A 16,791-nucleotide genomic window follows, 5' to 3' on the forward strand; every position below is an offset into this window, starting at 1 on the left:
TGTAATAATAAAACAGTACCTGTACTTGATCCCAACTAAGATATAATTACCCCTCATTGGGGCAGAAAAATTCTATTGGGTTTATTCAATGTTTAAACTTTAGGCAAGGAAATCCAAATTTTAGAAAGATCCCTTACCTGGAAAACCCCTGGTCTCTGGAATACAGGTTCCATACCTGTACCAAGACTTTATCTTGTGCCCATTGCAGCTGTCCCATTCACTGGATAATATTATAGAGAGGGAAGACCAATTGCATGACGTGGTAGGAAGAAACAAGCACAAGCGGCCTTCCAGCCTGGCACTCCTCTGATTATTTCCTAAAGGCAGAATATTAGCTGAAACCTTTGCAAGAACAATCATGTAGAATATAGAACTTTCTTTGAATGATGATGTTGTAGGGGGAGGAGCTTGCTTTCTGGCCTATCAAGGAGCAGAGTAAATATTCTAGATGACTGGGAAGCATTTATAAAGCACTGACTTCATAGTGAAAGAGCAATTTTTCAGCTCTAAAAGGCAGCACTGCAGTGGGGGCTCTTTGGGCGCTTCTGTTGGGCGGTTCTGGTTCAAGCCATTGTCAGTATTATTTTGTATATTTAAGGAATTGGTTTGGAAAAGCCCGAGGGCCATACGTGTTCGCTCTCCTTTGGTAGCTTTTGCATTGTGTGATAGGAGATACATGAAAATCTCTGTATATTTGTAAATATATTCATTAGATCAGGGATAGGAAAACACAAAATGTTTCTGCTGCTGCTGAATGGCAGCTCCTCGTTGTGCATGCTGGGACTTGTAGTTCTGTAACAGCCAGAGTGCTTCTGTTGAACTGATTTGCTGCTCTTGGGACCAGCGAAAGGTTTACTGCCTGTTGGATGTGTATCCCCTTTTTATTTGGTCCCTGAATGATATCTGCTGGCTGGGAAAAAGGTGACCTAACCCCCTGTTGAACCGGTGTATGCTGACAATTGTGCAGCAGCTAAATGCATACTAAATGCCAGTTCTTTCAGCTCCAGGGTGGAGCTATGCAATGAGAATCAGGAAGGTGTTAGGGGTAAGACACACGGAGCTACTAGTAGCAGCTACTTGTCGTGGCTACTAAAATAGACAATGCTGATCATTTACTGATTTACTCTATGTGTTTTTTAGCAGATACAATTCTCAGTATTGTCTGTGGCATGGTATTTTCTGGCATTTAGTAGCCGTAACAAGTAGCTGCTACTATGTAGCTCCATGTGTCTTTGCCCTTGTGATGTTTGGATTTTCATGGAGCTGCTGTACGAGCAGAATTATACACCAGTTCTATGTAATAGGATTCCTGGGGGTGCAGCAGCAATGTCTGGCAGGCAGCTTATCCTAGAGAAAGAGAAGGCTGATTGGTTGATAGCACATGTACCATTCCCCATGTGATGCTGATGTTTGTGTATCTCTACATCCCACTTTTCTCTTTGGGACCAATTATGAATGCGAAACCTTTTAACTGCCTTAATAAAGCGCGGCATGTCGGCCAAGGGAGACGCTAACCACAAATGCGGCTGCTTCTTTTATTCTTCTTGGAATCCCGCCGGCGAAATGATGTCTCTGTTAAAGTGTGGCCCCATCCGATGCGCCACTAATGAGCCTCTGCGTGCCCTTAGCTAAAGGGGAAGAAGGTTAACGTGGAAATAAATTCTGGCCTATAGTCTCCCATTCTCTCTGTATTACATGCACCGGGGAATAGCAATCACCGAGCCTCGGAAAAGTCACCCTGTCACAACCAAGGGGCCACAGTGGCGTCTCAGGGGCCTACAGGTTGTAGGGTTTGGAGGGGAAACCTATGCTGGGAGGTGTCTTGAAGCAACACAAAGCAGCCACCTGTGTATTTTGGGGTGCAAAGGAGAGAATTTGGGGAATTAATCTATTACTGTTCCTATTCTATCTCTTTCCAACCTGCATCTGAAGAGCTGTCTGGCTGTCAGGGTCACCAGCCCTAGCAACCAAATACAAAGTAACTTATGTTTCAATGTATATCTTTTTTCAGCCCCTCTTCTGTTTATCTTCCATTCCAACTTCCAAAGGGCTGCCTGGCTGCTAGGGTAATTAAGCCATAGCAACTAGAGAGCAGTTGAAATTCCATCCCTGATGTAGGAGATGCTGTCTCATAATCCTGCAGGTAAACTCCCTATTAAGTCTTTTCCATTGCAATAAATAGGACCTTTTGCACTGCATTAGTTAATTTTGGCCACTGAATACCCACAATGTGCTCGGGTTTCAGAAGAAAGTCCCCAATTCCCTGAATATGTAGGCGATCCGTTGGCACCCTGCCTGGGTACCCAAGTAAAGTGCGCACTATATTACATCCCCACCTTCCCAATGAAAAGCAATTTTTTTCCTAGACTTGGTTGAATCACCTATGGAGTGATTCAATCTATTTAATTTTAATTAACCCACTGTGGAAAGGCAGGTTCGGGTGGAGGGTCCAGGTTGGGCATGGGTCTGGCCAACTAGAACTCTAGAGGGAGGGGCCGGCACTGGCACAGCAGACCTGACAGGGAACCTCAGTTTATCTTTGCCTTTGTGATGGCATAGCAGTGATAGGCATTATGGGAAAACAATGGACAATTTCTGCAACAGCCTGGGGTACTTATGTCAGCGCTGTACCACAAATGCACACGCTGGGGCACTAGCCCACCTTTCCCTGCCCATGTTGTTTATTAACCATGCATGTTCTGTGGCCACTATGAAGGCAGTGAGGGCCCTAGGGCCCAGTGCAACACTGGATATACAGTAATATATATATATATATATATATATATATATATATAATAGTCCATAGTACAAAAAAATGCACTGGAACAAGGACAGCACTCATAGGATTTAAAGAATTGTGAGCAAAATGTAATTGCATTTACATTTTGCTCATAATTCTTTAAATCTTAGGAGTGCTGTCCTTGTTCCAGTATATATGGCAGATCTCTGCCCTATAACATATGTATATAATGTCATTGTAATTAACGGTGCCCGCCGGATCCTCTTTTTCAACATCAAGTCCTGTTTTCTGGCTCAACGATCTGCTGCAGTGAGTTATTTGCCCTTTAAATGCTCTGCAGTCTCCGTTTCCGAGTTTCTTCAGCAGAATTTGTGCAAAAGGCGGGTTTTTCTCTCCCCGGCTCGTGGGTTTCAGAGCTCAGGTGAAGCCTAATTGGGTCTGACAGGAAAATGAAATGGAAGCCTGTGCCAAACACCGGCCTGCTAAACGGGGAAAAACATTCTGTCACGCTGAGCTCAATCGTTCTGACTCCTGAGAGAATTACGTGCAAGGGACACATTTTGTCCACAACGTTCTTGTTTTTCCTGTGCAACTTAAATTATAGGTCAGACTGATCAAACTGGAATGATCCTGACACTTAGTAATGGCTTACCACTATCAGAATGAAACCCAGTGTTAAGGTTTACTGGAAAGAGCTGACAATTTGGGGGTAAAATAGTGTTTTAGGGATAAATGCTACTTTTTATCAGTGGCATAACTTCCTATACAGCAGGCCCTGTGGGGTGGGAGCAGGGGGCCTGGACCATGGGGTCAGCAGGGTATCATAGTCCCCCTTCCCGGCCCACACCACTATTTTAAAGGTAGGGCGCTGGCCAAGGGCGGGCAAGGATGGAGGAACTGGTTGGGCCGAGCCCCCTAGGAAGATGTTTTTGTATGTGAGGGGGTGCCACCAAGTTTCACTGCTGCTTTTTATGCTTAAATGGGGGATTTCCTGGCACCCTTGTGGCTAAGTCTGTTATATTCTACTGTGTGGCAGGGATTCTAGATATCAGGATCAGACCCATGGGACACAGCAGGGTCAGTTTATTAAAGGAGAACTAAGCATTGCCCAGTACCTGTATTGAGCAGCACAGTAGAGTAGACCATTGCCAAGCTTCGAGGGTACAGGTTCCCAGCATAGATCACCAACCCTTGTGTTTTGGTACCAGGACCCAATCGGCTTCCAGTGATCAACACCAGGAACACCGAACCTAACATAGCCAGACTTGGTGGCTACCATCCCCACTATCCTACTCTTCATTCTCCTCTCATGTATGGGGCAATGGATAGGGAAGCAGGAAATCAACATTAAAATAAAATGGGTTACTTTAAAGACAATACCCCTTTAACCAGAAGTCTGGGGTGTCATTGATATCACTGAGGGGCTGATGGGATACGATCATTAGGAGCAGCAGTGGTGCTGATGATTGAATGCGTAGGTTCATCTCTTTTTGTCGGCTTGGGAAGATGGGGCAGGAGGGCATCATTGATTGGGTATCTGCAGTCACACAGCAATCTGTCTCTGTATCACTGAGCAAATGAAAGGGACATTGGACTCATCCATTACGACTTCTAAGAACAATATGAAATTCAGACTTGTAATTCTTCCCACTGTATTCTGGTCTGTCATTTCTAATTATATGTTGCCTTTGTCCCTTGCATTTTGCTATATTTTTCCTCTTAAGATGGCCATACACGTACCAATAAAACTGTACAAAACCTAGATTTGTACGATTTTCAGACCATGTGTAGGCTCTGAACTATTGTCCCAATAATTTTCTAACCATGGCGATGCCAGGATTTCCATTTTCTTATGTTTTTTGTGTGTTTTGCTTCCCCTTTTTTCCTCCTCTCCCTGCTGTTCAGGGCAGGTACTAGAGACATTCATTGACCCACATCCCAACCAGAATCCCACCTGGCACGCCATGCTGTCATCACTTGTACCCACCTATACCCACGCCCAACCCAGTCATCTGTGGTGTAACTGGAGACGGGGGCCAATCACAATGATATACAGTAAATAAAAGATGGCAGATGAAGAATGCTGAGGGGGCTGGGCAGAGTCGGGCTCACCACCCAGTAAAAATAAAATTGTTTTACTGACCCAACCCCACCTGAACCATGGTTAAGTTTATGGGTTTTGGGTCGGTCTGTGCAGCACTATTCAGTAATTATGCCTTTGGAAAGGGACGAAGGGACTGGCAGAGCCTCTGGAGAGGCCATTGATCTTCATAGGAGACTGGGTTTACCTGCAGGCTGGGCATGTTTGGGGCACCTACTCATCACTATTGGCCATGGCCAAAGCTCAATCAGACACAAGGTTTGCAGCTTCCATTAGCAATTAGATTATTAACATTGCTGATATTGGGGTATCATTGTTGAGTGTCGGCAGGTTCCAGTACCCCCAGATTGGCATTGTAGCACAAACTTTAAAGCATATTTTTGTAGTTTTCTGCAGCTTAAATTGCCCTTGAAAATGGTATAGAAGTATTTCTCGCTTGTGCAGTGGGAGCCAAGATAAAATACGTGTATAATACAGATTTGCTATTGATTTTCCCTAATTTCCATCTAGAGATCTCTCTAAGCACCCAATCAATAACATGTTAGGGAAAGAAATGGTGGTTGGCGGTTGCAGGCTCACGTGGCGGCGATTCCTCATGGAAACAGATGGGTCGTGTCAGGCGCATTTTGATTTCAAAAAAAGGTTCAATTATTTCCCTACCTGGGAGGATTCTGCTTCTCCCTCCTGCTCAGAATTTCTTGCTCTGCCAGATGATTGGTGTGGACAGTTAATCTACTGGCTATCAGCAGGGCCGGGCGCCGAGTGCTCCTTATATGCCTTTCACAGTATGGAATCCGCCATATTTATATAAAGAGCCAAATGGATTTTGTATTATCTTTTTCTTCTTTGTCCCTTCCATGTCAGTACGCATGGGCAGTATTGCCCCCCCCCAGCTAGGAGGTAGGACCTATATACCAAAGCCAATAAAAATTAATCCTTACCTATAAGACCATGTGACTTCCTCCTCACCGCTGTTATTTTTTGTCCTACTGAACTGGAGGTAGGATCTCCCTCCTCACCATTTTGTGATTTCACAGTTTTGATTTTTCTTTTGTTTTTGTCATTTTATTTATTTATTTTATTTTTTACCTCTGAGTATACATAGAGGGATGATTCCCAGGTAATGGAGAAGATTTTACCTGATGCCCCAATAAGTAAAGTAAGCAAACTTTCACCTATTGGGAAGAAATGCAGGTGTGGGCATACCCATGGTCCTAGCCTTGTGCTAATATAGCCCCCTGCTCTATTCCCATGTATGCACAGTATGCGAACAGCTGCTTAGTGGGAAAGTATTCAGGCGTGGGTATTTCCACATTCCTGCCTGTGATCAATTGAATCTCCTTTTTCCTATGGTGTTTTGAGCCTTTGAAGACTGATATCAGACTAAAGGGCCATGGGTATGGATATGGGCTAGTGATAACTAAGCCTGAATCTGGTGAGTATGAACCTTCAGTCTCACTGTGTGTATGAAATGCTCAGGGCACTGAGAAGCCTGGATACTAACGAGCTAATTATGTCCCTCAGCTGAATGCTGTCTGGGTTCCTGTGGGAGTTGCCATGCTGCTGACTACTCTATCTGGTAAGGTGTAAGTGCTTCTATAGGGCACTTTGCTATTGATATCTTTAGTGTTTTTACTGTGCAGACACAGCAGGTATGGGTGCAGGTATGGGTGCTCAGTTACACCAGGTGCTTCCCAAGACTATTCTAGGAGTTGCACTGCTGTAGCAGTATGGTATCTCCTTTTCTAACCATGGCAATGCCAGGATTTCCATTTTCTTATGTTTTTTTTTCCTCCTCCTCCCTGCTGTTCAGGGCAGGTACTAGGGACATTCATTGACCCACATCCCAAGGAGTCTGCACCTTATAACCAACCTTTCTCCAGGGTTCTGACTGGAGTTTGCATTTTGCCTACAAGCCAATTTTATCCTGTAAGGTGTTTGTGTGCTTCTAGGCCTCCTTGCTATTGCTGGTTCATATCGTTAGCCTTTCTATATGAGTCTACCATGCAGACTCTGCAGGTATGGGAGCTCATTATTACACCAGGTGTGCCCAGACTGGCTGGGAGTTGCACTGCTGTAGCAGTATGGTATCTCCTTTTCTCACAGGGAGTCTGCACCTTATAACCAGTCTTTCTCCAGGGTTCTGACTGGAGTTTGCCTTTTACCTACAAGCCAGTGTTATCTTGTTAGGTGCTTGTATGCTTCTTGGGCTCCTTGCTATTGCTATTTCATATATGTAGAATTCCTTGTGAGTCAAATCTACTGTGCAGACACAGCAGGTATAGCAGCTCTTATTTCATCAGGGGCTTCCTGGTTTAACTGGGGTTTCTGTTGTGGCAGTGTTGTACCTTTTTCCTGCTTATATTATTTCTGGCAGGCCCTGGTTTGGTCTTTGGCTTAAAAGGCAGTTTTTTCCTACCAGGTATGAACAGAGTTGTAGTTCAACAACTCCTTTTTCTTGTGTGTTTACAGGTATTTATTTCTGTGTTTGCTAGCATGATAGGAGCCAACATTGGTAAATGTTTGATTGCTATATGGCCTTTGGTCAGCGTGGCCGCTGGTCTTGGTCCCTGTTAGCCAGTTTTTTGCTATGTCTCTTGGCTTGCATGGCTGATGTTCCTTGTTTTGGGCTTTGCCTTGTGTGCCTGTTGGCCCTGATTATGGTCTTTGGCCTGCTTGGCCGTTGGTTCTGTCTATGGCCTTTGCCTCACTTGGCTGCAGTTCCTGCTTATGGCCTCTGGCTCATCTGTCTACTGCCTCTGACGCCTGGCATCAGACTTTTTGCTAAAGCCTTGGCTTGCTTGGCTGCTGGTCCTTGTCATGGACTTTGCCTTGTGTGCCTGTTGGCCCTGATTATGGTCTTTGGCTTGCTTGGCTGTTGGTTCTGTTTATGGCTTTTGCCTCCCTTGGCTGCAGTTCCTGGTTATGGCCTTTGGCTTGCTTTGCTACTGCCTCTCACCCCTGGCAGCAGAATTTTTGCTATAGGCTTGCCTGCTGGTTCCTTGTTTTGGACTCTGGCTTGCTTGTCTGCTTGTCCTTGTTGGCTTGAGCGGCCACTGGTCCTTGGTTTGGCCGTTTTCTTTGCTTGGTCGCTGGCCCTGGTTCTGGACTTGACTCACTTGGCTGCTACCTCCGCTCTGGCTTTTAGCTCACTTGGCCGCTGGTTCTGGTTCTGCCTTCTTGTTTGCTTGGCCATTTTTCCCAGTTCTGTCCTTTGGCTTACTCGGCTGATTTTGGCCTTTGGCTGGCTTGCCCATTGGTTCCAGTTTTGACCTTTGGCTCGCTTGGCCATTAGTTTTGTACTTTGGCTCTGGTTTCAGCCTTTTGGCTCAGGTTTTGACCTTTGGCTTGATTGGCCTTTTGGTTCTGTTTTTGGCCTTGGTCTCCGGTTTGACCCTTAGCTTGCTTGGCCATTGGCTCCAGTTTTGACCTTTTGGCTTGCTTGCCCATTGGTTTTGGCCTTTGGCTCGTGTGACCATTGGCCTGGTTCTGGCCTTTGGCTTGCTTGGCCGTTGGCTCTGGTGCTGGCCTTTTGGCTTGCTTGGCCGTTGGCTCTGGTGCTGGCCTTTTGGCTTGCTTGGCCGTTGGCTCTGGTGCTGGCCTTTTGGCTTGCTTGGCCGTTGGCTCTGGTGCTGGCCTTTTGGCTTGCTTGGCCATTGGCTCTGGTGCTGGCCTTTTGGCTTGCTTGGCCATTGGCTCTGGTGCTGGCCTTTTGGCTTGCTTGGCCGTTGGCTCTGGTGCTGGCCTTTTGGCTTGCTTGGCCGTTGGCTCTGGTGCTGGCCTTTTGGCTTGCTTGGCCGTTGGCTCTGGTGCTGGCCTTTTGGCTTGCTTGGCCGTTGGCTCTGGTGCTGGCCTTTGGTCCTGGTTTGTGGCTCATTTGACCCCGGTTTTAGCCTTGGTTTGCTTGGCGACTAGCCCTGTTTTCTGTCCTTTGGCTCCCAGGGAGACTGGCCCTAGTTATGAACTTAGGCTCATAGGATGCTGGCAATTGTACATGAGGCTGCCAGTTTTGTTGTGGTTCTTGGCGCAGGTGGCTGCTGGCCTTGGCTTTAGTCCTTGGCGTATATGGATGCCAGTCATGCTGTGGTCCTTGGTGCAGGCATGTGGTTGTCTGCCTTTGATATGGTCTTTGGTTCATGTCATGGTGGGCCTTGGCGCTTGTGGCTGTCTAGCTTAGCTGCTTTCTTGGCATGTGTGGGTGCTTGTTTTTCACCTTGTTTTCCACTCCTGTCCCCAAACTAGCTACTGCTAGTAAGGTTTCTTTGCAGTTACAGTATCTGAACAGTGCATTAGTGGTTGCAGGTTTTAAGTTCTCTTGACAGTCATGTATTGCAAGCACAGCGCTAGCTTATTGCTTGTGTGCTAGCTGTCTTTCACTCTGGCATGTCCACCAGTGTTTTGCTTGGCATGTTCACCGGTCCTTTGTTGGCAGGGTGTTTGGTTTGTCCACTGGTTGTTTAGCATGCATAGTATATGGCTCTTCTCTGATTTTCATGCAGGTTGGTTAGCTGGAGCATTGAGTATGGGCTGGCTGTGCACCAGTCGTTCCATGCATGGTTTCCAGTTGATTCCAGTCATGTTAAGCTGATTAGCTGATCTTCCATCTGCAGGTCGTGTACAGTCCCTAAACCTGGCCCTAACATTGCTGGTTAGGTAGCCTCTCAAAGTTGGTAGCTACAGTGAGTGGTAGGAAGTAGTGATGAGCAAATCTGTTAGTGAATCTTTCAAAAGATCCGCGAAATGGCGAAAATGTTGTGCGACAAAAAAAATTGTCGCCCGCGGCTATTTCGTCGCCCGCGGCTATTGTTTCGTCGCCCGCGGCTATTGTTTCGTCGCCCGCGGCTATTGTTTCGTCGCCCGCGGCTATTGTTTCGTCGCCCGCGGCTATTGTTTCGTCGCCCGTGGCTATTGTTTTGTCGCGCACTATTGTTTTGTCGCACGCCTATTATTTTGTCGCCCGCGACACTTCTTTTTTGACGCCGGCGACAATTTTTGGACGTGCTGCGAATTTTTCCGCGGCAAAATTTTTCATCCGTTTTGCGAAACAATTCGCCAATGGCGAAATGCAGAAATTCGCCGTGCATCCATGCCTGGCGAAACTTTTCGCCCATCACTAGTAGGAAGTTGGGTTTCAGCCTGTCATGCTCTGTTACAGGCTTGAGTCCCTAGCTTGTTTGTGCCATAGGGGGCTTGATGGCTAGTGTGCCCTTTCACTGTTGGTCAGTTTCACTTGTAGGTTGCTTCAGATCTGTGCTTGGATTATCTTTTGCTGGTTGTTGAGTTTGACGGCTATCAACGCCAATTTAAGCTGATACCGGTGTGCTTTGGAGCTAGATGCTTGTGGATCGCAATTTTTTTTCTAGGGCCCCAGGTTAGTGCTAAGGATCGGGGGCATAGAGGCAGCCCTAGTGGATAATGCATCAGAGTTGTGGTTAACTGGCCTGTTGTTGCTGGGCTGGTAACACCAGCGAGCTGCCCAGTGCCAGAGTTATGATTGTGACCGTTTTCTTCTTGTTGGCAGAGGATCCTCCCGAGCCGGGCTTGGATGTTTATGGCAACCGTAGTGTGGAAATCCCTCTGGTCCCTGAGAGGATTCTTGTAGCAGGGAATGGTCAGTTTTTTCTTGTGATGCTTGATTTTTGTTTTTAGTATCCGTTGATATTATTATTCCCACCCCATATTGTTTAGGGGCATGGCTTGGTCGATCCCATGCATACTGACATGGAAGGGACGAAGAAGAAAATGAGAATTTCACTTACCTCTTATCGTAAATTCCATTTCTTCAAGTCCCGACATGTCAGTACAGGGTTTCCCATCCCAATTATTTGGTTCTTGTATTGCTTGGCAAATGTATAACAGTGGTGAGGAGGAAGTCACATGGTCTTATAGGTAAGGATTAATTTTGATTGGCTTTGGTATATAGATCCTACCTCCTAGCTGGGGGGGGGGGGGGGGGCAATACTGCCCATGCGTACTGACATGTCGGGACTTGAAGAAATGGAATTTACGATAAGAGGTAAGTGAAATTCTCATTTTGCCTTGTAGGTTTATTGCTTTTGCTGAATATTACGCATCTAGCATGAAGGTACTGTGAGCAATTCCACAGAGTTGGTTATTTCTTTTATGTGGCCATTTATTTGTAAAGATACAAGAATTGCTCTGTGACAGAATGCTCTGTTATACAGATAGCTAGAATCTCAGCCATAAAGCAGGGCAGGACTGCTGCTTACAATGGGTATCAGATAGGATCTGTGCCACTGTGACAGAATGCTCTGTTATACAGATAGCTAGAATCTCAGCCATAAAGCAGGGCAGGACTGCTGCTTACAATGGGTATCAGATAGGATCTGTGCCACTGTGACAGAATGCTCTGTTATACAGATAGCTAGAATCTCAGCCATAAAGCAGGGCAGGACTGCTGCTTACAATGGGGATCAGATAGGATCTGTACCACTGTGACAGAATGCTCTGTTATACAGATAGCTAGAATCTCAGCCATAAAGCAGGGCAGGACTGCTGCTTACAATGGGTATCAGATAGGATCTGTGCCACTGTGACAGAATGCTCTGTTATACAGATAGCTAGAATCTCAGCCATAAAGCAGGGCAGGACTGCTGCTTACAATGGGTATCAGATAGGATCTGTGCCACTGTGACAGAATGCTCTGTTATACAGATAGCTAGAATCTCAGCCATAAAGCAGGGCAGGACTGCTGCTTACAATGGGGATCAGATAGGATCTGTACCACTGTGACAGAATGCTCTGTTATACAGATAGCTAGAATCTCAGCCATAAAGCAGGGCAGGACTGCTGCTTACAATGGGTATCAGATAGGATCTGTGCCACTGTGACAGAATGCTCTGTTATACAGATAGCTAGAATCTCAGCCATAAAGCAGGACAGGACTGCTGCTTACAATGGGGATCAGATAGGATCTGTGCCACTGTGACAGAATGCTCTGTTATACAGATAGCTAGAATCTCAGCCATAAAGCAGGGCAGGACTGCTGCTTACAATGGGGATCAGATAGGATCTGTGCCACTGTGACAGAATGCTCTGTTATACAGATAGCTAGAATCTCAGCCATAAAGCAGGGCAGGACTGCTGCTTACAATGGGTATGAGATAGGATCTGTGCCACTGTGACAGAATGCTCTGTTATACAGATAGCTAGAATCTCAGCCATAAAGCAGGGCAGGGCTGCTGCTTACAATGGGTATCAGATAGGATCTGTGCCACTGTGACAGAATGCTCTGTTATACAGATAGCTAGAATCTCAGCCATAAAGCAGGGCAGGACTGCTGCTTACAATGGGGATCAGATAGGATCTGTGCCACTGTGACAGAATGCTCTGTTATACAGATAGCTAGAATAGCAGGATTGCTGCTTACAATGGAAATCAGACTTAAATCTTTTGAAAGCTAATCAGTTTTTTCCAACTTGTCTATTTTATGATAATGTCTCTTTCAGGCAAAAGCTGGGGAGTTAGTACTGAAAAGCTGGTTGGCACCATTACAGGAAGATTAAGGATCCGTGTGACACATTTTCACCCAGAGCTTAATGATACGTTAGAAAAGAGACAGGCAGGATTCACGGGGAGTATATGGTCTTTGAAGGATTGCATGTTCCAAAATGCTTAATGAGCCAACAGCAGTGAAGTAAAGCAAAGACTTGTGATGATATGGGTCATTAAGGCAAATCTTCATTCATCTCCTTTCTGTTCAGACCATACCAGGCAATATCAGAAAGCTGCTGCTGCTGCTGAAGAAAAAGGCCTGAGCGCTCCCAGAAAATGCAGGTAGGTAAGGCTCAGCAGGGGTTAAAATGATATTCCTTCTGTTGGCATCATTGGTCTTGAAGATAATGTCACTTCTGTTGTAGGTTTGGTTGTGGGTCGCATGTGTGTCTGCTTCACTAGATCTTCAGGGGCCTTTACTCAGTGTCAGAATGGTTCTTCTAGGGCCCACCAAAAAACCTTACACCCTAGGCCCACTCTCGCAGAAATATATATACAGTATATATACAGACAAGACCAGCTAGATAGGCATTAGAGCATGGGGTACTCTGGACTCTAACACACAGGATGGGCTTTCGCTATGTGGAAAGACCAAGGGGGAGCTAGTATAACTATAACTAACCTAGGCTGTGTGCAAAGTAAATGAATAAATGGACGCCATAATACAAACAATCCACAGGGTTATTTAGAAATACAGATGTAGCAATGGATTAGGCAGGTTCAATGCAGAGCAAGCAGAACTGAAAGGCACCACTGTGGAGAGTAGTCCAAGTAGTAATGTAACCTTAATGGTCTGGAGCCCCTACAGCATTTGTGGATCAGGGAGAAGACTATTCCTGGCACCTTTGTCAGTACTGCAGTCCCTTCACTAAGGCAGCAGAGCCTGTAAAGGAGACTACTCCCAGCTATCTCTCCTGGTTGGAGCCAGAAAGCTGCTCTTTCTGTCTAAAGCTGACTATCTTACTTTCTTAGAAAGTGCTATTACAGAAAATATCCTGCACTTACTAATCCTCATTCATGGGGTCCCTGCTCCCTGACGTCTCCAAAGATATTGATCCCTCTGGGGTAAGATGGCTTCACTGGGGCCCTGTTGATCCCAGGCTCAGTGAAACATGCACCTGGTTCAACAGATGCAGCCAAAGAGAAAGATCCAGCCCTTTGCTAACATGTTAGAGTGTGAAAGGCAGTGGTCTACCTATGAGCCAATAATATACAACATTTAAAGAGGAAAATCTGTTACATGGGTCTCCGACCAGAAATAAGGAAGGTAGGATTCAAAGCAGTGATCCCCAACCAGTGGCTCGTGAGTAACATGTTGCTCCCCAACCCCTTGGATGTTGCTCCCAGTGGCCTCAAAGTAGGGGCTTATTCTTGAATTTCTGGTAAGCAGGCAAGTTTTGGTTGCATAAAAATCAAGTATAATTGGCAAACAGAGCCTTCTGTAGGCTGTCAGTCCACATAGGGGCTACCAAATAGCCAATTACAGCTCTCATTGGCACCTCCAGGAACATTTTTTCATGTTTGTGTTGCTCCCCAACACTTTTTCCATTTGAAAGTGGCTCACAGGTATGAAAGGCTGGGGATCCCTGGTTTAAAGCTATAGGGATTGTTAAACCTATGGGTCCAAATGGTACAGGTTTCAAACGGGATAGGTTTTATATAGGGTTGCAATGTTGCAAAATAATGTATATATATAATATGCAATAATAAAAACTGTCCTAGGCTGGTTTGGGCCCAGTCTGACGCAGACAGAATTACAAAAATTCTAATGGACAATTGTTGTTATAGAAGTGTACAGGGGAAGATGGGTTCAGAGAGCCTTAGGATGAAGACATCAAGCTATTTAGTAGCAGCTACTTTTTCATGGCTACTAAATTCCAGAAAAAAACTCTGGCATAGACAATACGGAGAACTGCCTCTCCAAAAACCCATGTAGAGACCCATGTAGTTATCGGTAAATGATCAGCATTGTCTATTTCCCGCAACAAGTAGCTGCTACTAGTAGCTCTGTGTTTATCCCTCTATAGGACGTTTCCACTGCTCCATAATCCAATGGCAGTGCCCATTACACCACTCCGGCTGATGCTTGCAGTTGAGATGAACAGTTTCCCAAGAAGTATAAGCGTCGGTTCAGTTTACTTTCTTTTAACCTGGGTCATTTGCAAGTGACCTTTTCACATAAGAGCCACTTACTGCGCCACTAAATAACCTGCCTTGGTTTGAGGGAGCAGAATATTCCCTTTCTACTAAACTTAACTTGGAAGCTGTAATTACAGTGCTGTCTGTGTTCAAGAAAAAGAGAAGAGGATACTAATCACGGTGTTATTATGGTGCCATTTGGAAGATTTTATATATATATATATAAATTTTTTTTTTTTTTTTTTTTTTTTTTATAAACATCGGTTCTGCCCATAACCTAATGATTTAATGGCATGGGAGGCCAAGGGGTTCTGTGAGCCTGGCCCTGGGAACACTCTATATTTATTGATCAAATGTGATCAAATGTGAGACAAATGTGTAAATGGAATTTAATGGACACGTGTCGGTAGGGAGCTGACTGATCTTTATAGACTAGTGATTGGTGACTTCTGCTGGGATAATTAGCACAGTACTGGCTAGTGTCCAGCAACCGAAGGAGAGCCGCTAGGCTACTGGTAATTGTGACAGGCGGCAGTGGGCATTTTATCAACTCGTTCTCAGAGCTTTGTATCCAACATGAGTCCGTGTCAATAAGTGTGACCCTAAGGACAGACACCATAATTTACTCATTAGCAAAGGATGCCGTCTCTGTTTAGTTTATCTGATATGACTTTACTTTAGTTTATAATCAACCCCCCCTTACCTACAACTATATAAAATGGCAAAACAAAAATTGCAATATCTTTCATATCTTATCTATTGGATTGCTTTGGCCTCCCAAAATTCTCTTGGGTCAATATCCCTTGCTATATCTTATCGTATTGGAAAGGCTTTGGCTATAAATAATTCTATTGGGTCAATATACCTTTAATATTTCATCCTTTGAAAGGGCTTCGGCCACAAAGTATCCTCTAGGGTCAATATCCCTGCAAAATCTTTTCCACTGGAATTCTCTTGCTATACAAGTACAGGACCTGTTATCCAGAATGCTCGGGACCTGGGGTTTTCCAGATAAGGGGTCTTTCCCTTATTTGGATCTCCATACCTTAAGTCTACTAAAAATAATTTAAACATAAAATAAACCCAATAGGATTGTTTTGGCTCCAATATAGATTAATTACAAGGAACTGTTTTATTATTACAGAGTAAAGGGATATCATCTTTAAAAATGTGAATTATTTGATGAAAATGGAGTCTATGGGATATGGCCTTTCTGTAATTCTGAAATTACCATACCATACCTGTATCTCATCCACTGGAAAGGCCTTGGCCACAAAGATTTCTCTTGGGTCAATATCCCTCACTATATCTTATCAATTGGAAAGGCTTTAGAAGGGCTTTGGTCACAGGGAGTTCTCTTGGGGTCATTATCTATGAAATATTTATTATTATTATTATAGCGTATAACACAGGAGATGAGATATTATAAACCACCTGCAAACATACAGTATATCAGATTTAGCAATGGTAACACAGAACCCCCACAAGGGAAACTCTCTGGCAATGAAACCTAGACTGCAATGTGTGAGATCCATCTGTAGGAATCTCATTACACAATCATTTGTAAAGAGACACGGCATTGGAAACGCCAGCATTAAAACGATTGCACTAATCTCAGCATGGGTAATTACTGGCATTTCAGTAGTTTGTACTCAATTGTTTCCAATTTTGCCACAAATCTATGTATTGTGAATGATTGGCATTTCATAAATTGGTATCAGTTCTACGCAGAATGGATAAAGGAGAATCTGTGTCTTTAATTGAAAGAAAATCTAGTTTATAAGGAGTTAACTTCACTTGATTTTCCTATATTATGTAAGCTTCTCTATCCGCATTTATTCCCATGCACATACATATAATGTGTCATAAACCCTATCTACCCAGCTGTAGTGTTATAAACCCTATCGGCCAAGCTGGCTAGGCTCAATTTTTGTCAGACTGTTATTACTGGCTGCACTTGTTGTCCAATTCGATGTGACCCACATAAAATAAAAAGTTTAAGATCAAAGGTCAGGAATGGTACCCCTTAATTGTCTAACCCCCCCCCCCCCCCTGTGTCCACAGGTGTAACTCAAGAGTTGTCTCCAGACTCAAGAGCAGAGGTCTCTTTGTGGGATTTGGAATGTTCTGTCTCTTCTCAGAGGTAGAAGTATTTGGGTAAAGTGGCAGGTTATGTGGATATAAGAAGTACTTCAAATTGGTGTTGTAGAAACCTGTTTGGGAAGTACCTCCTGTTGACCCCTACAATGTTTGGTGTGGCATGTTCCCCCTGTATATAAACACAGGTGGGATAATG

The sequence above is a fragment of the Xenopus tropicalis genome, chromosome 10 (assembly GCF_000004195.4).
Source record: "Xenopus tropicalis strain Nigerian chromosome 10, UCB_Xtro_10.0, whole genome shotgun sequence".
Taxonomy (NCBI): domain Eukaryota; kingdom Metazoa; phylum Chordata; class Amphibia; order Anura; family Pipidae; genus Xenopus; species Xenopus tropicalis.